This window comes from Ochlerotatus camptorhynchus, unplaced genomic scaffold, assembly GCF_037179485.1.
Source record: "Ochlerotatus camptorhynchus isolate MF236.1 unplaced genomic scaffold, CSIRO-AGI_Acam_v1.1 ptg000177l, whole genome shotgun sequence".
NCBI classification, from domain to species: Eukaryota; Metazoa; Arthropoda; class Insecta; order Diptera; family Culicidae; genus Ochlerotatus; species Ochlerotatus camptorhynchus.
In genome coordinates this window covers 2,165,882-2,192,436 of record NW_027040667.1, presented here as the reverse complement: position 1 = coordinate 2,192,436, position 26,555 = coordinate 2,165,882, and the positions used below count along the sequence as shown (strand labels likewise).

The 26,555-nt window shown below is 39.6% G+C and overlaps 1 protein-coding gene across 2 annotated transcripts in view; it reads left to right on the top strand.

The window, feature by feature from the left end:
- SppL (signal peptide peptidase-like protein) overlaps positions 1–26,555 on the top strand; it is a 107,583-nt gene that overhangs the window by 55,069 nt on the left and 25,959 nt on the right. The gene's annotated exons all lie outside the window — the stretch shown is intronic.

Below are 26,555 nucleotides of genomic sequence, written 5' to 3'. Positions count from 1 at the left end.
AAAAGTTTTAAAAATTGGATTTTTATATAGAAGAACTTTGATTGTATTTGTTTTTTATGGTTTTCATGGTTTTTAGGCAAGGGGCGTGACACATTTTTTATATTTTTCTTTGGAAATGTCATGTAAAAAAAATGTCATTTCTGGAAAAAAAAATAGAAAAAAAATCGATTTTTTGAACCAACCCTAACATGGAAATGGTCACCCTAATGATAAAATAAAAATATGGGTCTAATATTTTTTGAAAACGAATATAACTACCAATTGTTATGAAATTCTGAGAACTACTATATCGTTTTGCTATGGAATGGCTGTATATAGATCTAGCTTTCCAAATTTTACAAATTTCATTTAACTGTTTCCCATTTTCCTGCTTTGTTAATGTTCTTTGGGCGGAGATGAGCACCAAAAATATTGTTTTTTTTTAGGTAAAACATCTCTGTGACGTCTTCCTTCCGAAAGGAAGCTAAGCCGTTGGTCCCGACCCATGAGTTGATGGGTTCGACATCTAGGGTCCAGGTGTTGTCGCATCCTTGCCCTCGATAAAGATCCTCGCACATTGCATCCGTTGGTGATCTGTTGCTGCAAATCGGATAGTTAGACAATAGATTTGGCTGTCACTTTGCCGCAACGTATGCAATGTGCGTAGTCCTTAATTGGCACTTGCCTATGCCGCAAGGTTGACAGAAAATAAACAAGAATTTAAAAATATGATTTGATACATTACATGGCATTAATTATGTTTATTTTATTTTCATATTTCAGGTACTTTCATATAACAATGGACATCTAATGTTGCGGTAAGATGTTATAAAATTAAGCTTGCTTGCTTGATATTTTCCTTTGCAACGCGTAGTACGTACTGTCGTTACATTTCTGGCCTGAAACATATATACAGAGGATGTAAGAAACCTGTTTTGTTTCACACAAATTAAACTCTTGTATTACTTAAACGCTGTGAACAAGATTACAATATCAAATGGATTTTCATATTTCAGAATACCTCTAATTCTGTGGTTACTTTCATATTAACACCTAAGACTTAGCTTAGCTTTTTGTTGCTCTTCGCAAATTTCTTCACCAACAATCGAGAAGGGCCTATCAGCTTTTGTAAACAACATTTTGGAATCCCTTTCCTCGCAAATCGTTGCCGCCCAGGCAAACGGACAGCATCATCGGATAGGGGAAACTTTCCCCTTCACAAAAGGCCTTGTTGTAAGCTGATAGGCTCTGTTAAAAAAAAGCAAGTGGACTTTGATGCTATTAGTTGCATTTTAAAGATCGTGGAAAAGTTGGATAAGTGTGATGTCGCGATCAGCCATCGAACATGGAGGTTTTGCACTCAGTCGATTAGATGTTGATGCGTTGTAGGTGTGTTCTAGTTTTATTTTTAAGTCGCGTGTGATCCGTGTGCTGCGCATTAATTGTATTAAGGTTTATTTTGAAGTTTCATTAATAATGTTTTATTATATTATATGAGGTACGATAACGCTTTTGAATGTGCAAGCAAACTGTCGGATAGATGTGGAATACAAATTTTAGCAAGACTTTTGTTCGACCAAGGTTCAAATACATGTTTGAGACTTGCTAGGAAAAGATATTAAGATCTATCCCAGGCCACTATTGTAGAAACTCGTATCAGATAGAAATCGGGCATAACGATACGGAAAAAGTAATAAGTAGGGTATGTGTCCCCAACCTCGGTCTAATATGAAGCCTTCAATTACATTTTATCTCGTATCTTATGTAATAATTGAGCTGCAGTCGATATTTCACTGTGAACATACAAGTTTAGATATTCTTATTATTTGGATATTAATTAGGCACAACTAAAAATTGTGAAACTCTTCATTTTAACATGAAAACTTTTCAGGTACGTGGATGTAATGTCGGTCTACTGTACTCAGATTGGGTCTATAAATGTTTGCAACTTCGTCCTATCGAAGATGATTATTAATCTACACAGGTTCGGCATGTGAAATCGCGCTTCTTTTTTACCACATTGTTGAAGCCACTTTCACTTCTCGCGTAAGAACTGATGAGAAAGAGACAGTGCTTTCTTTCCGGTCCAGATAACATAAATCACGATGCTTTTAGAATCAAAACAAAAGTCGAATAGATCATCTGACGACCGCACATATAACGAACTATCAAGTCTAATGACCAATGCATTAGTTCATAAGTAACATTGACAGATTCTCTTCGTAGATTTTCTCTTTTTATCCCCACGGCCATGTATAGACACCTCAATTTTTCCAATTTTCAATACATAGTTCGATAAAAAAAAAGAATCTATTATCTAGCATCTAATACGGCAAACACGGCACGAAACGGGTTTGAAGCCAAGTAATTAACGAAAGAGAAAGTCGACGAAGAGAATCGGTTAATGTTACTTAGGATCTAATGCATTGTTCGGCTTGATATTTTTCGAAGGGCCTACACGGCAAATTAATCTGACTCATATTTGAATCCCGTTCACTCAAATTCGTAAAAACGTAGGTCACTCATAGAATGAGTAAATGTTTACTCAAATAAAAGTAAATGTAACTCATATTTACTCATTCTAATATGAGTTTATTCATTTGCGTGTTTTGACGGCAGGATTGACTGCACGATATTTCTTTAACAACCCAAATTTGAGTAGGATTTACAAATATCTGTAAAAAGTAAGGCTACCCAAAATTGAGTAAACAAAGTTGGAACTGACAAGATGTCGTCGTTCAGATTAAGGTCGATATTGTCCATTCGCCATTTTGTGTTTAATCAATTTTGGGCAGCTAGCTCTACTTTTGGTGGATATGAGTAGATCCTACAACAAATTTGGGTTGTTTAGAAACAGTGTGTGTACCGTTTGGATTCGTCCATTATAAAGAAGAAAATATAAACGATCCGCTATGTTTCACGAAACTGACATTTGTTTATAGGGTTTTCCTATACACTGATACAAAATCCATTGGCAAAAATACTATATTGCTGGTTTAAATTAAATACCCTTACCATCAGATTTGTGCAGAAAACAATTTCATTTAATTTTACTATCATTTCTATCAAAATTACTATGCATTTTGAGCAAGCATAGTAGTTTCGCCAGAATCATAGTAAATTGTTTTACATTCGTAGTCAACTATACTGAATTCATAGTAGATTTAACAGTAATAAGCGTGGTTATATTGATAATAAGTGTTTTCTGCAAAATAGTATTCCTAACTATGATCCTTGTTTCAGTGTAGTAGTAAAGAGTTTCAGAGTCGTCGTCAACGCGAGTGGTTTCATCAATACTAATACAAAGTTATCAAATAAAGTTCGTAGGCCATAATTAAGAACATGTCAGTGCTAACATTTGAAAACGGCACAAAAGCCATTTGTAAACAAATGGTTTGTGGGCCCTTTACTCGCTACCCGAAGAACGCCCACGCAAACCAACAGCATCGTCAGGAAGGGGAAAATTTCCCCTACCCGATGTTGCTGTTGTGTCGCGTGGGTGTACTTCAAGTAGTGAGTAAAGGGCCCACAAACCATTTGTTTACAAATGGCTTTTGTGCCGTTTTCAAATGTTAGCACATTGTCTCAAAATAACGTTCCTTAAAGGTGTCTGCAAATTATCTGAACAGACTTTGACAGCATGCCTCTATACAACCAAATGGATTAAACTAAGCATACATATATGGTTTAATATCTTGACCTATTGTCTTTATACTCAGTAAGTTTGGTAAAGTTGTGATTTCAAATTCTTGCAAAATGAAGCCGAATAGTTTGCGCGGAGCTGTTGTTGAACTTTTTCGTCAAGGAAAACTGTGTCAGAGATTGCAGTGACTCAATAAAACTAGACTAGAGGACCGCGTAGGGAGAAGAAAAAACGCACCGTTCGGACTCCAAAAAATGCGCGAGACACTCCGGCGACGAATCAAGCGAAATTCAACAATTTCCATCCGAAAGTTGGCGAAATCATTGGAAATGTTGAAACCTTCGCTCCTGCCATAGTTCATGAATATTTGAAGCTTAACTCATAAAAAACTATGGAAAAACCACAACTTGAATGACAGCATTAAAACAAATCGGTTCAGATAAGTTAAGGTTCTTCTGAACCGGTTGTCCAAAGGGCCGCCATCAGTCAGTGCTGTTTACCGATAAAAAAAACTATCGAGCAGCATCACAACCACCAGAATGATCGGCAGTTGCTTCCTGTTACTTCTAAAAATCGAGAACGTATTTCAAGGAGTCATCATCCCCGCTTCCGTCATGGTTTGGGCTGGAATAACTCAACCCCGGCAAAACCCCGTTGATCTTCATAGACAAATTAGTAAAATTGAACCAACCAGTGCATCAGAAGCTGTTGACTGACTCAGTAGCACCCTGGGCATCACAGCATTTCGGCAAGAACGATTGGATTTGGGGCAAAAAAGACTATTAGTCTCTGCGATCGCCTTTTTCCGAGATTTTTGACGAAAGAGGAAAGGCCTTCCAACTCACCGGATTTGAATCCAATGGACTATTCGGTATGGTCTATCTTGGAGTCAAGAGCCTACAGAACCCCGCATAAATCACTGGAACATTTGAAAGCATCTCTTCTAAAGGTTTGGGAAGAAATATCTGAAGAAGCTATCGTGGATAACTTCCCGAAACGTTTGAAAGCGTGTATCTCAGCACAAGGTGGCCATTTTGAAATGATCAAATAAGACTGTTTTCTTCTATAAATATTTCTATAATAAACAATGTAGGGGAAATGGCTCTAATGTTGGCCTATGGGTCTAAGATTGGGCCCATCGCTAAAAAGCTGATATTTATCAATTTTATCTACATGAACGCGTCGTCATTGGGACGGTACTAATGGATACTTTGTGTCGCTATTGAAAATTTAGTCGATTGCTGAATTTATGTATGGGCCCAAATTAGGGGCGTTTAGGCTGACATTACATCCATTTTCCCTATATTGATTTTTAAGTTATCAATAAAAGATAATTTAAACACTTGTTTGTTGTACCTTCGTTCCCATACATTTCTCAATATAGCTAGATCTAGAACTAATTATGGAATGCACGAGCTCATCAAGATTATGTGTCGTGTTTTTGACAATTGTTTCGATTTTAACTTGTCTAGACGTATGACAAAACATAATTTTGTGAGAGCCCTATCTGTTTAATGTTATTTTTACATGTTACTTAATTTAAGTTAGTCATTGGGGTTGTTTTACCCTGTTGACTGACTGTACAAATAAAATAAATAAATTATGAATCATAAATGATAAATGTTCCGTTGACATTCAAATGATTCTTCTTCTTATGTACGGGCTGCTACCAGTAATCAGATCTGCATTGTTTATCCTCTGTTTAAAATCACCGAAAGTGTTGAATTTGCTCCACATCTGACTATATAAAGGTATTTAAACTAATGACTCCCCTTAATTAGTATTACATCATAGTGTATCCCATCCACCTTTAAAAGGTTTCAGAATGAGAACATGACAATACAACCACCACCACTATTGCCATAAATAATGCAACGGAAAGAGAAAGTCCCTCATCTATGGCTCTGTAGTCGGAACGAAACGTAATGCCGTCAGAGGTACCCAAAAAAGTCCAAAACAACTAATAGTGATTGCCGGCAGCCATGCCGTAACATGATACGGCAGCTCAACTCTATAGTAGGTACTACACCATACAATAGGCTGCAGTGTATAGCCGATGTTGGAAGACAAAAAACTACTTTCCCCCCTTTTTTTTTGTTCATCCACTCATGTTTGCAGATAATAAACATTATAAAGAAACTGTCCATTCATTGAGCTGCAAACTTTTGGCAAGGCAGTATGTAGATATGAAATGTGCTTATCGTCGGTCGATTGCGTACCGCCGAAATTATGTGTATCTTGTTGGTCAGGCACTCCGTGTGTGTGTGATTCGTTCCAAACACTTATTTGTTTATTTATTTAATCGGGATTGTACATTAGACTGGTGCAATCGCTGGTTTATCTCCATGAATGTGGCTTTGAACGCATCTAGTCGAGTAGTTTGAGCCGATGGAGTCTATATGTGTGTATGTCTGCACCGGTCTGCAACGTACGTTGTAGACCAGATGAATTTTACAAATTCATCCATTTCTCGATGATGCATACCTGCATGTGTAGACTAGCTCCGACTTGGTCGGATTTCTGATTCATGAGGCAGTTAGTGGTGACCGCAGACCGTGAATCGTTAAGCGCCGTGTGCATGTGCTCCGTGTGTATAATAAATAATTGAACATTATTATGCATTCACACTTTTCGCACAGCTCGCGCATAACGCGGGACATGAACCATCACGACGAGTCTTCGGAATCAATCCTGTGGACCGTACCGTATCTGCATACCTACGTACATGAATATCTATACAATTTGCAAGTAGCCTTTCTGCTTACCATCGTCAGTGATGGTGATGATGGCTGCTACCACGGACAATGGTAGAGTGTTGATTCGGTGTTGATGGGGAGTCTGGCACAACGCTCTACATTTTCGATGAGCATCGACGATTCACAAATGCACAATTTGTTGATAATGGTTATAGGTCTCTATGATGGGTAACAAGTCGACTTTGAGTTAGGGTGCTTCATTTTGGGAAAATAAATGCTGGCAGCCACCCTGTTGTGGATCTCCAATATGCTTTTTATAACTATTATTGTTTTGTATGTGTTTATGGTTTTATGTGTATGACGAAATTAAAAATGTGCGTATACTTGCAAGATGACTATTCGTGATTTTTGTGTGTTCATTAAACTTTGTTTCCAAAGCCCTCTTCGTCTGACCAACGTAGATATCATTACAATCTAGACAAGAGTTTTTGTAGATACCGGCTTTTCCTAAGACATCAATAGAGAAAAAGAAGGAGAAGAACAGTGAAGTCCGACCGCAACGCGGTCCGCAAGAAAATAGATTCCCTAGAAGCCCTTCAATTTAGTGAAGAGGAAGAAAGTGCTGAGTGGTTGCGATGATGCGCGTTGGTGTCGGCCAAATGTTGTAAAGGATCGTGATCGGATTTACCGGGAAATACCGATTGGAGCTTATGACCATTAAGGACAGGTAAGTAGTTGGTCCATCAAGGTAAGATAAATTAATAAACATATAAAGTATCCGTTCGATTTTGGCAACACGTCCTCAGTATATTTAAACAACTTGTGCTTTGCAGTTATATTATTAAATTCTGTTTAATAATTTTCTTAGATTTTCAGTTAAATTGTGGAGCTTTAAACGTCACCTGCAGGCCTCTTCTGCGAGTAGTATGGCTCTCTGTCGCTAGTAGGGTGACGGTGGTCGCCTCGTGTGAGGTGACTCTTCATTTGATTGCATGGAGAGTCACCCCACTAGTGCGTGACTTTTGTTGACTCATTAGTGGTGGAGATTCGCACGACTCGCTGAATAGGTCAGATGATAAGATTAGCATTTATTAAAGATTTTGAAAAGACAAGAAGTCAAAATTGTGTTGACAAAATCTAATGGATAATGCCGATATAAATATATATATATATATACACATTAAATGCAAAGGGGAGGGATGGGACCACCAGGGCACCGGATTGAAGCGATTTGGATGGGGAGAGTGGAATTGCCAACTCCCTGTCATTAACATTTCGTGAATTGACGGCGGGCTCTTCTCCCCACTCATTGGGACGTTCCCTCGTATGATGGCTTGTTCTACATCGGGTTGTAGGATTTTATCATTGGAAGGCGATTCTCCTGATCCCGCGGATTGCGCGTAAGTGTATCTGCTTACGGGTCGGCCCCTCCATTTTTGGCCCTTCTTACAATGGTAAATTGAATACAACCAGGTATCGTACTTGATCAAATCATACTTGGAGGATGATCCACTGTCTAATGGCTGTGCCTTGCAACAATGAGTGGTATCCTTTACATACATACATACCGGCTTTTCCTAAGACATTTATTGAATCTTTTGTTGATCCTAACAATGACTTCAGCTGATTTGTCCTGCTGCTGAATACTAAATCTAGGCCTAAACTTCTAAACTTTGAACTCAATGGTTTGGTAATGTTTTTGTCGAAGTTCACCGCTACCCGTTTTAAACCCTCAGGTACTGGTGTAAGAGTTGTCAAAGTACGCCTAAAATGGTCCCTTGTTCTTTTATCGATTACTGCCTGAATTTTGGCCATCCACGCAACTTCCACGGTAACTTCCTCCTACTCGACAGTACTGTTTGTTTACGTGGGCTGCCTTCAACTTGCGATCCGATCACAAAAGGTGATAGGCCCTTATCAATTGTTGGTCGATAATTGTCTCTAGTTTTTGTTTTGCAATACAACTAATACAAATACAAACAAACTATACCAACTGCTAGAGGAATCACTCCCCTACCTGATTGTGTTGTTAGTTTTAAAGATTGAGCTATTATTCGCGAGAAATCGGTGATTGAAGTCATTGTTTACAAAAACAGTTACGCCTAAATCTCTAATCAGTCCGGACATAAGGGTTCTGAAGCAACTATGTTCGCCGTGGTTTATTTTGAGGCTCAAGGGAATGAATCTACTTAATTTTAGTGCATTATTCCCAATCGCCACTGGCAGCTCCAGGAGTAGTAAAAGAGGACACGTGCCCCCCATTTGTCGTCAGTTTTGTCACTTTAACCACAAATGTAACAAGCAATTAGCATGTTGTTTTCCTTGGTTTTGTTTTCCGTCGATCTTTTTTTCCGTGATGAGCACCAATGCTACCGACGCCAGGGAGGCAGCTCCCACACCTGGGCCCTACCTATCGACCCATCAACTCATCAACCGGGGACCAACGGCTTCCACTTTTGTTATACCATTCCGCATTTCATTGACTTCACATCTGACGAACTACTTGAGAGGAAGCTTACCGCCTTCCGATTTTGTTTAGAGTCCCACTTTTTTCATGATGAGATAGAAAAAATATCATGTTATCAAGAATCTATGAAAAAATCTTGGATTTTAAATATTTAAAAAAAAATCAAAACGCCCCACATTGTTAAAATAATTACATTTTTGAGTCGCATTGATCAAAAATAACTTAAAACTTTATTAAAGTTAAAAAAAGAATAAGAAAACGACAAAATGATGTTCTGCCTCCTGTCCAAAACATACAAGGCTACCCCAACCAGAGGTGGATATGTAGTGATAATGTTGTAATGAGAAATGTCATGACATTAGTTTCTTCTGTTTATTAATTTATTTGACAAGGCTCAATCGAATTAACCTTACAGAGCCGAGGATTCTTCTTTTTCTTCTTCTTATTCTCATTCCAAGCTTATTGCTTAGCGCATATTAGCTTATTGCGTGCTCTCAACTTAGTGTTCTAAATGCACTTCCACAGTTATTAATTGAGAGCCACAATGATACTCTATGCCCAGGGAAGTCGAGAAAATTTCTAACCCGAAAGATTCCCTCGACCGGACCGGGAATTTAACCCGCCGCCTCCGGCTTGTAAAACATCGTTATACTATAGTCATAAGGTACAACACAATAAACACTTTATCTTCCGCTATCCAATAAGCCTTCTCCATCAGAACGGGATCCGCTTCAAGCGGTTTCATTGTATGGCAGTATTGCTAACGGGGGGCAGAGCGTTTCCATTGCTGCAATGGACGGTTTCTATCCAAAGTCGACGACGCATCGACCGAAAGAACACAAAGTGGCCTGCTCCTGTCGACGGTCGAGTGAACATTAGACATTAGTTTCCTCCATACAATTTGTATAGTGACACCTCTGCAGTAAAAATGTACACTTACCCAAGAGGCAATTGTATTGATTTCGGGTTTTCGTGTTGAAAATTTCTGTCAACGCATAATGTGCGGTGTATATACAAAGATTCAAGAAACAGACACACATTTTCCCTGCTTTGAAAGTAGATACTTATTTCTCTATCGTCAAAGTTGATTCAATAATTCTAATTATTGGATGGTTTAGAAGAGTTTTTAAAAATAATAGTCATATGTAGGGTAAGGTTGGGTAAAACGCGTCCCGGGGTAATATGACTAACAGCAATTTTTCTCGTACTAGTCACACAAAACTGGCACCCGCTACCAAAAAAAGCTCGCAAAGGTGCACTATTTAACGAGTTGTGTCATGATAGTGATTACGACATGTTTTGAAATCAATGCATTTGGGATTAGACAGACCACCTGAACTGAATTTAATCCTTCTTGAAGCAAACCAAGGCCAAAGATTTATTTGAGCCATACTATAAAATAGTGTATTCATGGTCACTTGTGATCTGAAGTATAGAAGTATAGCTGTAATGTAACCATAAAATCTATTAAAATCTAAACGCATAATTGTATATTACTTGCATCTGTGTCGTGCACAGGTTCCACATGTGGACGCGACGCCACTGAATGTCACACTACCACCGCCTGGTGAGTGAATTTTGAACTAAACTATTTACCTTAGGATAGGTCTTGTCCATCTGAACAACTTCACTGAAGATGGGAACAAGATCTGTAGATAGCGTTATGTAATGTGTGTTTCAGATGGGGCAACTTGATCATTTTCATTTTAGCGCCATTTACTGAGTAAATTCTGTCATACTTTATCCATAGTTTTTATGACCACAAGACAGGTAAAGAAATGTGGTGTTCTTATTTCATCCGCGTTTCTAGTATTATATCTACACATGGAAATCACTTCCCCTTTCAATTCGATCACACAAATATCGAGGCAGCAAACCGTTAACTACTTTAAAAATGAACACCATAGTCAAATATACAATTCTTTGCTTCACCGACAAGCATTGTAGACGTCTCAACTTTGATGAGAAAGTCAATCTATTACTTCTCAAAACCAAACGCATTACTTTACTCTGCAAACGCTGTAATCTCGATATTTATGTTGCATTGGCCAAAAATAAAATGGAAGGGCAAAAGTCTAGATGAGGAGAGATGATTGATTTGTATAGCTGTATTTTACTGGCAATAGTTAAATCGTTTTTCAGTCGACATAGAATTCCATACTTCTTGGCAATTTTCTTGATAACATTGTCAATGTGAGAGTTGAACTTAAGTTTGTCATCAATAATCCCGCCAAGCTATTTAATCTCCCGAACGCGATCAATAGTCTCATAATCAATTACAACGGAGACGTTCTCATTTACTCGATTCCGTGAAATTACCATAAATTTAGTTTTACTTGTATTCAATTTCAACTGCTTCTACTTTAACTATCTACTTAGAGAATGCAAATCTTCATTCAAGTGTAAAACGGCATCATCTAAATCCTTAGCTGCAATGAATAACACAGTATCATCCGCAAAACGATTAATGTCGCAATATCGTGAAACACGTCGCAAATCATTAATATACATAATAAATCATGTATCATAAATCAGAAATCCATTGATATTTTAGAAATCCATTGAAATTTCGTTGAGATCTCCAAAAAATGGTATTTTTTGTTAATTTTTTTTAGAACATTAGAATAAATGCAATCACTTCGGGTTCTTCGTATGTTATTAAGCAATATTTCTTACCTGTAGTAAGTGCCTGTAGTCGGTTATTAATTACATGAACAGGTAGAGGAATGTTTCCGCTAAAGCCATTGTTTATAACAGCAGTTACGTCCCTTTGAAATGTTGGCACTGAAATAAATGTCCGATCGAGATAAAATTCAATATAATTCTATGGGGCCTCCCTTAGTTCAGTCATAAAAGGCACAGTTATAAAGCAAGACCATGCTGGAGGTGACTGGGTTCGAAGCCCGGTCCGGTCTAGGAATTTTTCAGGCAGAAAAATTCTCGACTTCCCTGGGATAGAATATGATTGTACTTGCCACATAATTATACTAAGGCAAAAATAGTACAGGCTTAGAAATCTATCTGTTAACAGCTATAGAAGTGCTCAGAGGACTCTAAGTTGAGGATCGGCGTAAAGTCCCAGTAGGGACGTAATTAATCCGAAGAAGAAGAAGGGAATCAGTTAAAAAACAAAATGGAACCAGTTGCGTACAAAACGGTCATGGTATGTCCGAGAAAAGTGGGATCGTTATAGAGATTTATAGCACCGACAAACCGACATGAATGACCATACAAAGTATCATCAAACTTCTGATCAAAGCACAAACCTGACATCTGTCGCCGTGTTCGCGAAAAACGTGTATCCTAGCCATGAACACGCATACAAAATGTTTGAGTTGGTTCGTGTCTAATCTATTCCGGGCAAATTATTTTTATCTAGATAACAAATTTCTATGGTTTTGACAGATGGGATCGCTGCACATTTGAATCTGCCGTTATAGATTCTCGATCAAGAGTTAAGTTTAAGTTTCATGTCGGTTTGTCGGTGTTTATAGTACGTTCAGACTACAGAGTTATAACATGTTATAGCGCTATCTTGATGGTGGTTTCTGTGTTGCAATTATTTGACAACCGTTATAACATGTTATAATTGCTCAGTCTCGACAGCGTTTTAAGGTACACCGGGCAAGTTGAAACTGAAGGCGTATCTCCTAGCGGAAGTGAATAATCACTGCGATTATTTTTAAACCAGTAGTTTGCACTAGTGCACAATGCTTCCCAAAAATATTCAATGTGAATATTCACTTTCTTACTTCTTTAATTTCTAAAAAATACCACAATATCCGAAAGCCGCTCTGTCAAAGTGAGTAAGTGTGGTTTTAAGCACTTTAGCTCAAAGAAAGAGGAAGAAGAACTCAAAAAACGCAAGGTCGACCTGGAATACAAATACAAAAATCTCAAGGTGAGGAGGCGTCCGTTAGAGCTCTATCCCAGGGGACAGTGGTCGAGTGTAGGGATCTGGGTGAGATCATAACAAGACGTGCTGAGAAGTGCGCTGAAGGTACAGGCTATCTGGCGAATGTAACGATGGCAATCCGGATGATGAAGGCGTACGGTGGCACGCACACGACTTTCAACTTCCGACGGCTGCAGCTAACAGCTAACAAGTTGTTGGAGACAGGCAAATTCAATGTTTGGTGGTCAATTTGCCGCTGAAAGTTACCCTTCGGATCACCAAGCAACTAGAGGATCTGCAAAAGCCAAAATAGATCTGAGATGTGCAGAAGATGTAGGACAAGGGTAACATTGTAAGAGACTGTACGAAGTGGCCGAAGTAGTGCAAAGCGGACATTTTCCTACAAAAATAGTAAATTAATGATTACATAGGGGAAATGGCTCTAATGTTGGCCTATGGATCTAAGATTGGGCCCATCGCTAAAAATCTGCTATTTATCAATTTTATGTAGATGAACGCGTCATTGGGACGGTACTAATGGATATTTTTGGTCGCTATTGAACATTTAGTCGATTGCTGAATTTATGTATGGGCCCAAATTAGGGGCGTTTAGGCCGAGATTACATCCATTTCCCCTATTACAGCAAAAGCTCTGAGACTACTATTCCGGATAAATTCCCATTCCTTTGTGCACTGTGCACATAGTTTCGTTTTATGCAGACCTCAATAAATGGCCCATTCTGTCCAAATTTTAATTGAGATCAGCCAGTAACAAACGGAAACCGAGCAGGTGTGCAAAACTAAGTGACTGATCTGGTACATTGTTTGTTTATGCTTCCATGACTTCCCGGTCACGGTGGCAGGGAAACCCGCGAACCAATTCACACAAAAATTACATCAAACCAACTGTTTTTGTCGTTTGCCTGTCGCATACGGAATTAGCAAACGAAGACGTTACAACATGCAACGAAACGGCGTTCGGTTATTGTTTTTATTCATACGCGAACATTCAGCACAAATTGCCCAAAATTTGAACTCAGCTCGCAGTCGTAACATTGCGATGATCTTGAAGCAAACCATTATTATCTACAAAGTCGATTAGATGTTGCTAAATTTCAAGCACAATTAACCAACCAGCGGCTGCCTCTAGGGGAAAAATCGTTACGATTTTTCGGAGGCAGTTTGCGTAATTGAATAAACTTCCTTCTTCGGCCTACCGTCTCTGCCGCAGTACCAAGGAAGAACTTTAAATCCAATCGACACGTGTGAATCATTCAATTAGGTTGGTTAGTTTGCAGTTCGATGCGGAACTGCGTTATTGGACGTACCTCGCTCTGGACCGCGCGGAGTTCGTCATAGCTGATGGTTGCCGCTGTTGTTGGTCTTAATTTTTCACGCTGTGGTCTATCATTTGCTCCACTAAAAGCCATTCACTTCCATGTGGTGCCTACCTACCTACTTCCCGTGTCGGAACACGAGCGCTGCACAAATTATGCTTTAAAAAAGCATGTTCCATGCAGTCACTGGAACAAGCGACGGCTGGGCTGGTCGGAGAGACGCACACACTGGGGTCGTTAATTGTTTTATTGGCGATGGTCACACGCTAAGTAGCCAGGTTGAGCTAATATAGTGTTACTGTGTTTTTTCTTCTTTAGCCCTACTAGCAAGTATTCAATGCGATTTCAGCGATTTCCTGATTCGTTTTTACGACATGGCAACCACGGTTTTAGTGCCGATCGATGATCTCTTCGAATGGGATTTTTGATCAAATTTCTTATGTCATAGAGCAACGATTAACAATCTGGAAAAAGCATTCCATAATGACGGAAAACTTTTGATTTTATTGAAACCTGCCTGTCAATACACGTGAACTGTTCAGCAGGTTGGCCCAAAATAACACTTTGTAAGGTTGGGGGCTCAGCCTCCAAATTATAGCTAAGGGTGTAACTTTTGTATGGCGGCAACTCTTAAAAACGGGGCACCGATGAGATTTTTGATATTTCATAGTCATTGCTGAATAAATATTTCTAATGAATCGAAATTGTATGCAACCTAGCCCATTGTATTTTTTACACATTCCTTGGCTGCCATAAATGAGAAAATGGCTAATATGTCAAGAAAATGGTGTCACATGATAGGTTGTACTCCTTTCAAGGTCTCCACTGCATTCTACTTCTACTTAGCATTTCAAGCTTATTGCTTATCGCATACTAGCTTATGGCGTGATCTCAGCTTAGTGTTATAGATGCACTTCCATAGTTATTAATTGGGAGCTTTCGATGTCCGGACCATTTTTCAGGGCTAGAAAGCACCTCAGAGCGTTAGCAAAGCAGCTTTGTGCATGCATCTCACAATACTCGACAAAGAGTGTGTGGTTCTCCCATTTACTTCGCATGCTCTTTTTCAACTAATCTGTGAGAAAGCGATCCACACAATGAGCGGCGCAGGGAGCGCATATGTCTTCTTTGAATTCTTTGCATACTTTGCTTACCACGACTGCATGCATAGGAGATGAAGAAGGGCATAGCAAAGAAGAATTTTGACTTTTTGCTGTGTTTCCCATTTGCAACCCTACACTGAGTGGCACTCTTTGCGTCAGAGCTGTCGGAACGATGGCTACACATTGAGCTTTCGTTATTTCTGGGTGTGTGTCCATCTTCTCTTTTCCGCTGCTTTACACTTGCGCAGGGTGAAAAACAAGCCAACTTTGTGTTTGCTTGATTCTCACTTTGAATATTTCAGAAAATCAGTACATTGTGCGCATTGAGGGATCAGATGGCAGCCCTGCCATTTTTACATTAGTATAATTGTGTGGCAAGTACAATCATACTCTATGCCCAGAGAAATCGAGAAATTTTCCAACCCGAAAATTCCTAGACCGGACCGGGAATCGAACCCAGCCATCTCCAGTATGGTCTTGCTTTGTAGCTGTGTCTTTACCGGCTGAGCTAAGGGAGGCCCCACTGCATATAATTTTAATAAAATTGATTTTTATACATAAACCACTTAAAAACTAAATGTCTAATGTGCAATATAAATGGAAAATTATCTAATGTGAATGATGAATATGAAACCGAGCGCAGCAACCAATGTGCTTTTAATAGAGATGCTTCAGTTTTTCAATTAAAATAGACTTACAGCTTAGTGGTTACAGGAGTTCTAATCCTGTTTTTAACAGTTTTTTTTTTTATTACTCTGCAAACATAACTTTTTGATATGCAAATAATCTTGTTCAACTATGGTTCAATAACAGTGTTCACTCAGCTGTCGACAGAAGCAGACCACTCTCAATGTGTGTCACGTGATCGGCTATTTACTCGGCAGAAGCCATTGTGTGGTCATCCTAATTGTTCTTCATCAGCAGTTCTTTCATTCGATGCGTCGTCGACTTTGGAAAGCAACCGTTTCGTGATGAATGTGTGAGTGCTGACCACGTTTTGCGTCCATTGCTGCAATGGAAGCGCTCTGCCCCCCGTTGACGATACTGTCATACAATGAAACAACCGTTCTGATGGAAGAGGCTTATTGGATAGCGGAAGATAAAGTGTTTATTGTGTTGTACCTTTTGACTATACTTTTAAGATGTATTGTATAGTGAACAAGAATCCTCGGCTCTGTAAAGTTAATTCGGTTGAGCCTTATCAAATAAATTAATAAACAAAAAAATATGGTTCAATAAATCGTAACCGTGATTGTCTATTACACTTCCCAGGCATCACAGTGTGTTCTTCCTTTTGGCCTTGAGAAAGACCGCTTTACGATTGGGGTAGCTTTTCTTAACCAACTGTTATTGCCCTTCAACTGTTATTCACTTTGGTGGGAGCTAGTAACGCAAAGTCATTTAGTTCACATATTTTCGAGATATAGGGGAAATGGATGTAATGTCGGCCTATCTAGATAAATTTGATCATCTAGATAAATTTGATCATCTAGATAAATTTGATAAATAGCAGATTTTAGCGATGGGTCCAATCTTAGAGCCGTAGGCCAACATTAGAGCCATTTCCCCTACATACTTAATCTTAATTTTAAATCTAGAGTTACAAGAATCTCGCGGTCGTCTCGAGGTTAGCGGAGATTTACAATTTTATGGATGGGGAGAGCAGGGTGGCCAGCAAACCGCGAAATATCTGGGAATTTGAAAAGTAACCGGGATAACCTGGAAAAACCCGGGATTTCGGCCAGAGACCCGGGAAAATAAATTAACCATACCATAGGAACCAATTTTTACACCAGAATTTTAGAATAAACCATTAAAACAGAGTGATCCTTTACCAAATGAATGTCTTGCTCTATTTGCTGCATAACTTTCTTCAGTTTCCCGTCTTATTGTTTTTAGAATTTAATCACTCAGCAATATTGTAAATTGATGTTTGTCTTCTCAATTTCAGATGTAAAGTGCATGGTCCTTAAAAGAAAATATTGAAGATGCTGGACTTTGGAAACAAATATTTGTTAAAACCGAAACTGAATTATTCTTTTCCAGGGGTTTAATTTTTCGTTGTTCAAAATTCTCATGACATGAATTCCAGAATTAACTTGGAATTCTGCTCTGAATTATCTTAATTAATTTGTTCTGAGATAAACCAGAAAACACTCCGCGTAATAATTACCGTTGAATTCTTTTTGGAATGCCTTGCAACCCCTGCTAAGAATTTAATTTTTATCCTTCTTAGAATTCCCTTGAGCCTATCCGGAGACTTTGATTCCTTTGAAAATCTCTTCAAAACTTTATTTTAACTCTATTCAAAACAGCAGAAATCTTTCGAAATTTTATTTAGAAACCCCTGGGAGTATTTTAAAGAATTTTTTTCTAATTATCAGCCATTTTATTTTGCAATCAATTTTGTTGGAGTTCTGTGATGAATTTTTCGCACTAGGGTTGAAGTTATTGCCAGAACATACTATGAACTCTGTTTCTTGTTGAATTCTGATCATAATTCTCTTGGTATTCTTCTGTCATATTCCTCACGATCACCATACTCCTCAGAATCACGTAGGAATTTTCCTCAAAGTTTTGTTTTTCACAACTCTTTTTTAAATCTTCTTAAATTACCTAACAATTTAATTGAGAAGTTGCATTCTTCTCCACAGAAATCCCTCCAAATTCATCTAACAATTTCTAAGGATTACATGTCAGAATAATTCTGGAATTCTGCTCAGAACCTCTCCTTCAAAAACTGTGTGGGAATCATTCTCAATGTTTGTTTGAAATCAACACTTTGAATTCTTTTAATACTAAACATTCCAGGGTTTGTCCACTAGATTCTATAGATTGTTCTGTAATTTGTTATAACCCTTAAAATGCTTCCAAGTCTCAGAGCGTGACAATTATGACTCCACGACTCATAAGTATGATATTTTTGTTTTTTTAAATCTGTGATCTTGAAATTTTTTCAAAATCTCACATTTTAATTATTTTTCTCCAAATCTTGCATCACGAAAATTGTTATTAATCACAAATTTTGAAAAAAAAGTTCTAGTTTCAGACTCTACACAAATTTTAAAGCCCCAGAATCTTGGGAATCTTTTTTATCCTTTCAGTAAATTCCTTTCAGAACGTTCTTAAAAATGCGTTCAATTTCGTTTTTTTGTTGAATATTAACAACCGGGATTTTTTTAGGATTTAAACCGGGAAACCGGGAATTTCAAAGTGAAGATTCACTGGCCACCCTGGGAGAGCGAGAAGGAGATTTGTAATATGATTTACGATACAAGCAAAAGAAAAAAAGTCCGGTCAAAATGACTGAAACTTATTTAATAACTTAAGTTTAAAAAGAGTGAAATACTTACGAACAAGTGCTGCATCGCGTCCCCGAATGCATACTGGTTCTACGTCCCTGCGGCTTGCCATGACAAGCAGTTTTGAAAGTGAGGAGGAACCTTCATCAGATGTCCCATCGTTCTCGTGTTCGCGCAAGGAGATGCAAGTTGGCTTGGGCTGGTTCGTCTCTGGAAACGTTAACCTAATATTGTGTGTGGTAGGATAATTTCTCAAAATGGGATTATGGGGGAAATGTCTCTAATGTTGGCCTATGGATCTAAGATTGGGCTCATCGCTAAAAATCTGGTATTTATCAATTTTATCTAGATGAACGCGTTATTGGGACGTTACTAATGGATATTTTTGATTGCTATTGAAAATTTAGTCGATTGCTAAATTTATGTATGGGCCCAAATTAGGGACACTTAGGCCGACATTACCTGCATTTCCCGTACCATCTGTTTTCTGTTTATGGCCGTACGACTGCGCCCATTGATTTAACACACGGCGGCTTTTTATCCAAGATTCGCTCCACAAGCCGCTGCCATAAAATACTATCAAAGTTACACACCTGTGTATAATCCTTATGGGCGGTGTTGCATCGCGCTTATGAGCGGCGCGCTTCGACCGTCACCAAATGAGAATTTAACATAAGCAAGACAATACTTGGCCACTTACACTTGGAGCAATCCGACCAGACGATTGATCCCCGTACCATAACCCGACCATAACCGACCAGACGATTGATCCCCGTAAGGCGGACCGTCTATGCTACTGCTATATGTGACAGAGCTGCTTGCCAAAGATTCACTTGGACTGATTGATTTGATGAGATTGTGTGACCAATGGCTTTACTTCCCTGGTAAGCGTGATTACCTCTCACCGCAGCAGGCCTGGGTTCAATCCCAGTTGGCGCCGCCGGGATGTACTGAGGCACAACATCTCTGATCACGCCTTCCTTCGGAAGGGAAGGAAAGCCATTGGTCACCGGTTCATGAGATGATGATAGGTAGGGTCAAGGTGTGGGAGCTGCCTCCCTGGCGTCGGGAGCATTAGTGCTCAGCACGGAAAACTAGATCGACGGAAAATAGATCAAGGAAAAAAAAGGTCTCAACATTTAAATTGAGAAGCTCGGCTGCCGCTTTTGCTTACCGAGTAAAAAAAAACGTGGGTTTACTCCAAGGTTCCTCCAAAATAAAACAATTACCATGGTCGCATCGTCTGCTTAAGTGAACCCTGACCCATCTCCTACCCAACTATCCAACTCCGTAGCATCTATGGGGGCGCCGGTGAGCCGCAATCCTCCCGTTAAGTAAATGTTACATCAACAATATCCTTCATTTCCCCATAACGGAGAAGATGAACGTGGCCTTCTTCTTCTTGTTCGCATTTCAAGCTTATTGCTTAGCGCATATTAGCTTATTGCGTGCTCTCAACTTAGTGTTCTAAATGCACTTCAACAGTTATTAATTGAGAGCTTTCGATGTCAATACCAATGCATGAGTTTGTATATTGTGTGGCAAGCACAATGATACTCTATGCCCAAGGGAAGTCGAGAAAATTTCCAACCCGAAAGATTCCCTCGACCGGACCGGGAATAGAACCTGCCGCCTCCGGCTTGATAATACCGTGCCTTTACTGACTAGGCTATGAGGCCCCTTTTAGATGAACGTGGCCGGAAATGGTAATAAGCATGCTTTTCCTGTTCTGAACATTGCATGGAAAGTTATTCACTCCCAAATAGTTTTCCTTAGGCAATCAGAATTATACCGTTAAAGTAGATACATGACAGATGTCAGTATGCAATCTACGAATTACTCCGTTACGAACGCAACGTAAAAGAACTTCAAGGGCAGTTTCATTAACTTCAGGAAAATTTTGGGAACTTTCAAGTAGTTCTGAAGACCTCAGAATAATAGTCCATTCCATATTCGACGTAGATTTCTCATGAAAACTCACTTGGAGCTCTCCTCAGCATTCGCTTTGTATTCTCCCGAATTCCTTCACCCGTTGTCACTCGCCGATTCGATGAATCAATTGTCGCTTGAACGAGTTGTTTCTATTAAAGATCTTGGACTTATCTTCAATAGCAAACTTAGATTCAACGAGCACATATCTATGTCAAATTTGCAAAGACCAATTCCTTGCTTGGATTCCTGCGTCGCAACGCTGCGCAATTCGATGATGTGCACGATTTGAAAACATTGTACTGCTCCTGGGTTCGTAGCGTTCTTGAATATGGAGTACAAATCTGGTCTCCATATCATGCTGTGCACATATCGCGCATCGTCTTACGACAGCTTCCATGGACCAATCTCGATAACCTACCACCATACGAACACGGAAGTGCGCTTATTGGATTGCAAACACTATCGAGTCGCCGAATCTTTCTGTAGAGACTATTTTTTACATGATTAGTAATCATCTTGACTGCAGTAGTATCCTCCGGGATATCAACTTCCACGCTCCAGTCCGCCGTCTCCGCAATACGTACCTCTTGTGGACTCCTGGACACCGACCGTACTGCTTATGGCTATAACAATTCACTCGACAAATGTTGCACCCTGTCCAAGGATGAGGGGCTTGATGATGATTTGTCAAGTGTCGCTATGATTTTTTTTTTTTTGTAATTTGATAAAATTGTAGTTTTTCTCCAGTTCATTGATTTGGAAGGTTCATGCGAGTTAATTTCACGGAGCCGTAAATTGTAGTTTTATCATCATTTTAATATTAGCATTTGACGGTCAATTTGAGTGTTTTTGGTTGGTGGTGCCGCCACCTGTGGCGCGCAAGGTCGGTTCCCTTGCGTTTGACGTCTGCACACTAGCGCCATCTGTTCAGCGTACTATCCATCACATGATACTGAACAGATGGCGGTAGTGTTTTAGTGACTATGTTTTGTGGACAGAAATATTAAATGTGTTATTTCTGTTTGTCTGTGCATCTATATTTCTTTTTCGTTGTGTGTGTGTGTGTGTGTGGGGGGGGGGGGGGTAAATGTAACCAATACTAATACCTTTCTCTCTGTTCTTTTATTCGTTTTCTATATCCCTTCACCATCACCCCATATCCCATCATTTTGACGAGAGATTAGTTACTTGCATGGTGCATGCCCAAGTCGTACTACAGGATAATATGCTGAGCGTGGTTCTATCACAAATCGATAGAACTGAGGAATAATGCGGTAAATTCTACACAGTATTTTAAAGGAGCCAACTCTAAACAGGTAATAATAGCAATTAATAATCAAATAACCATAAAAAAGTAAGAATGAATTTATTTATTTTAAATACAGTAATGACCCGATTTTGTCAGCCCCTCCGCGCTTCAGATTTTTTTCTTTCAATAATTTCACATAATCATAAATCTACATTTTTCTCATTCGTCATTCGTTAAGAGGGATATTTAAAGTATACTTTGGTGCAATAGGTTCAAGAAGATTAATGAAAAAGGGCATGGGTTTTGTAGAACATTGGAAAACATTTTCAAAAAAGGGAGTTGACAAAATCGGGACATTACTGTATTCCATTTACATTTACATGATTTATCACATATTTCCGGAGAGCTTCGAGGTTGGAGCGTAGTTGCTTTTGTAAATGGGCACGTCATTTGTCGGTTTCTCGCGGATTGGGGCTCAGTCTGGAAAAACTAATAACACAAACAGGTAGAAGAATAGTTCCTCTATGATTTGTTATAGTTTGTTTGCAGGATTGTTCTTTTGTTCGCGGGAGGCCGACGATTGACGTGTTTGTTTGCAGGGTCGATTGCGCCCAGATCTCGGGGTTCTTCGGATTTATGGTCGTAATCTAATACACACAGTTGATCACAATACGAGCCTAAAAGCTGCAGTGACCTAGTGAGCACCATAGCTCGAGTCGTCTGAAAGTATTGTGTATCGCATGGAGAGCCCAACCGAGATTCTAGCCTATTAAGACTGCAGTTGGTCAACTCTCGAAAAAAAAAAAAAAAAAACAATTCACTCGACAAATGTTGCTGACTGTTCAATGATGTGTGTGATGCTTTTGATTTTAATATTAGTAAACTAGTTTTTAAGAATAGAATTAAGTCCCGATAATTCAGTTTGTGTGGCTCCAATGCCAGAGTTGGTGATTATAAAGGCTGGAACGCGCAAAAATTGGTCGACAAAAAAAAATCGTTTCTTTCAGTCAAAATTCATATCACAAAAATCTTCTTATTTCTTTTTGGTAGTTCAATTCATATATTTAAAGGAAAAATGTTCTTTTATTCTTTTGGTTTGCCAAATCCGAACTGTCGTACCTTCCGCTTAATCCCTTCCATTAAATTTTGCACAGTGGTCTCATCGACCTTATTCGCCACCGAACGCCAGTTAGATGTAAACTGCTGCTCGATTTCCATGGATTTATTAATTTTTTTGAGATTCCAAGGCCAAGGCCCAATACCTTTCGATAGGGCGGAGTTCTGGGCTATTGAGAGGGTTGTGGTATTTAGGTACCACAACCACGTTGTTCGTATCGTACCACTCCCTTTTTCCCATAGGGGCAGCTCGCCAAGTCCGGCCAGAAGAGCACAGGTCTATTATGTTGCTTTAGGAATGGTAGCAGCCGCTTTTCCAGGCACTCCTGGATGTAGATCTCTTGATTGATGGTTCCCGTAGTAATGAAAATGCCGCTTTTTAGACCACACGTGCATATGGCCTGCCAGACGAGATATTTTTTTCGGGAACTTCGATAGTTTGATGGTTTTGAAAATTTCAACCACCTTCCCTTTTCCTGATGTGGTATAAAACTCCTGTCCCGGAAGCTGCTTGCAATCCGCCTTCACATAAGTTTCGTCGTCCATGACGACACAGTCGAACTTTGTGAGCAGATTCGTATACAGCTTTCGGGACCGCTGCTTTGCCGACGTGTCTTAAACGTCGACAACCCGGCTCATTTCTTGGCCCGCTGCACAGTAGTATGGGAGATATTGAGGTTGCCAGCGACGTCCCTGATGGAGAGGTTAGGATTCCGCTTATATTTCACCGCCACCTTCTTCGTCGTCGCTGCCACGTCCGGATTACGATTGCCGCCGCTTCCAGGCTTCCTGGCGGTCGACAGACGCTCCCCGAACAATTTTAAAACGTTTGTCACGGTTGATTTGGCCACATCCAGCAATTTTGCCAACTTGGCGTGTGAGAACGTCGGATTCTCTTGCTGCGCGAGCAAAATTTTGACACACTGCTCCTCTTGCTTGGACGTCATTTTGAAAACTGGATAGCAAACGTTGAAAACTCATCATAGCAACCATTGTATATACACTCTACTTCCAAATGCAGCATTTCAGGTTTTGTTTTATGCATTTTTTACAGAAATACACCAATTTGAAGTTGACCAATTTTTGCGCGTTCCAGACCTCTTTTTAACTAGTTCGTTTATTTACTAGGCTCAGTCGTGTGTGACACTTTGCGGAGCCAAAATCAGTAATGTTTGAATTTACATTTTAAATAGCAGTAGTTCTAGGTTAGTATTGGGTACCAATTACTCGTGGCGGGCTCGAGGTTAATGGGTAACAATTTCGATTGGAAGGAGCTAGGTAGGAAAATATAACCATAAAAGAGAGCTTAACGACGTTTTCAGGGTATCATCCAAACCATTTGTGGGATAGTTTACCCATCCGGGATACAGTTCGTTTATGGTATTTATTTATTAGGGATACTACTCTCGGACGTTTGACCAAATCCTGGCTGGGCAGGGGCAAGTAGCACAGGAACAGGAGGATAATAAGATTGAGAGACACAATGGCTGGAAATTGTTTGGAAAGCAGGGGATGGTCACATCAAACTCTAACATCAGACAAACAAAGGAATTCGTAGATCGCTTGCATGTACGGAAGATCACGTGTTCCCAATACATCTCTTACTTCACGGAAGGGTTGTCTACCTCGGGCCACTAGGGTATCCAATAGTCGTGCTCTGGAGGCGTCATTACCCGGGCAATACCAGACTGCGTGATCGATGTCATCATAACCGGTTCTGCACCTACATATATTACTGTCAACGAGGTTTATTCTATAGAGATGTGCGTCTAGCGAGTAGTGGTTGGACCTAAGTCTTGACATCACTCGAATGAACCACGCTCTCGAAGAAACATTTGGAATAATGGAATGTAACCACCGCCCAAGAGAATTACTTGTCCACTCGTTTTGCCAACTTAAAAGAGAACTCTGACGTACTAATGGGAAAAATTCATCATGTGAAATTCTTCTATCCTAGTTGTGCGCCCACCTTCTCATTGCCTGGGATTGAGGGGACCCATACAAAGGTAATCACCAGCAAACTCATCTGCTCCCTTGCCTTTGAAAGGAAATAAGATGAGTGCCTACCTTGTTTCATCGACCGAATAGCCTCAATCGAACTAAGACTATCCGAGAAGATGAAGTAATGGTCTATGGGCATATCGGAAATCATCCCCAATGCGAAGTTGATTGCTGCTAGCTCAGCAACATAAACGGAACAAGGTTCCTGAAGTTTCCGAAAGGCGGTTGAGTATTCATTGAAGACGCCGAAGCCAGTGGATCCATCAATGCGTGATCCATCAGTGAAAAATCTTCTATTGCAATTGACTTGTTGGTACTTTTCAGCAAAAATGCGGGGAATTGAGATAGGTCGAAGTTGATCTGGCACTCCTTGAATAGCCTGTTTCATGGAGAGATCATAGTCAATGGGGGAGCTGTAGTTAGTAAAGCATACACGAGAGGGGTTATACCAAGGAAGGCTAATATCCGATGACATATAATTAAGATAGATTCGCACGAATCTAGACAGGATGCTCAATTCGAGCATTTCTTCGAAGTTTTCAATCACAATGTTGTTACTGACACTACATTTAATCAATATTCTTAATGAGAGCTCCCAGAAACGGTTCTGCAGGGGTTTTACTCTCGCTAGAACCTCTAGGCTCATATTGTGTGTTGAATGCATACAGCCAAGGGCAATACGTAAACAACGATATTGAATACGTTCCAGTTTGATTAGGTGGCTTTTTCTTGCCGAGAGGAAGCAAAAAGAGCCATACTCAAGAACTGAAAGAATAGTCGTTTTATATAGTTTAATGAGGTCTTCCGGGTGAGCACCCCACCATGTCCCGGAAATTGATCGTAGAAAGTTGATCCTTTGTTGACACTTTTGTTTCAAATACGTAATGTGGGTACCCCAAGTGCATTTTGAATCAAACCAGACTCCAAGGTATTTGAAGGTTAAAGATTGGGTAATTTCTCTGCCCAAAAGATTTAGACGCAGTTGGGCTGGAAACCGCTTCCTTGTAAACACTACCAATTCAGTTTTTTTGCGGTGAAAACTCGATCCCTAAATTTCTTGCCCAGTAAGACAGATTATTTAGGGAATTTTGCAATGGTCTTTGCAAGATTTCCGCACGTGGACCTCTCATGGAAACCACGGCATCGTCTGCAAGCTGTCTAAGCAGTTATCAATATCTTTGACATAGAAATTATAAAGTAAGGGACTTAAACATGAACCTTGGGGTAAGACCATGTAGCTAATTCTAGAAGTTGTCAGTTGACCTAGATTGAAGGTCATTTGTTTTTCTGACAGCAAATTATACAAGAAATTATTCAAAATACCGGGTAATTCACTACTGTGCAAATTGTCTGACAGTATGTCTATGGAAACCGAATCAAATGCGCCCTTAATATCCAAAAAGACTGAAGCCAATTGCTCCTTGTGCGCAAAGGCCAGTTGAATATCAGATGAAAGCATCGCTAGGCAATCGTTTGTTCCTTTACTCTTTCGGAAACCAAATTGCGTATTTGAAAGTAGATTGTTTGATTCAACCCAATGGTCAAGTCTTAATAGGATCATTTTTTCTAATAATTTCCTCAGGCATGATAACATAGAGATCGGACGGTAAGAATTGTGATCAGACGCTGGTTTCCCAGGCTTTTGAATAGCTATTACTTTAACCTGTCTCCATGCTGGTGGAACTATATTGAATTCCATAAATGAATTATATAGGTTAAGTAATCGTCTTTTAGCGATATCGGGGAGGTTTTTTAGAAGGTCGAATTTGATCATATCGCTTCCCGGAGCAGAGTTATTCGATGAAAGAAGTGCCATTGAAAATTCCAGAATTGTG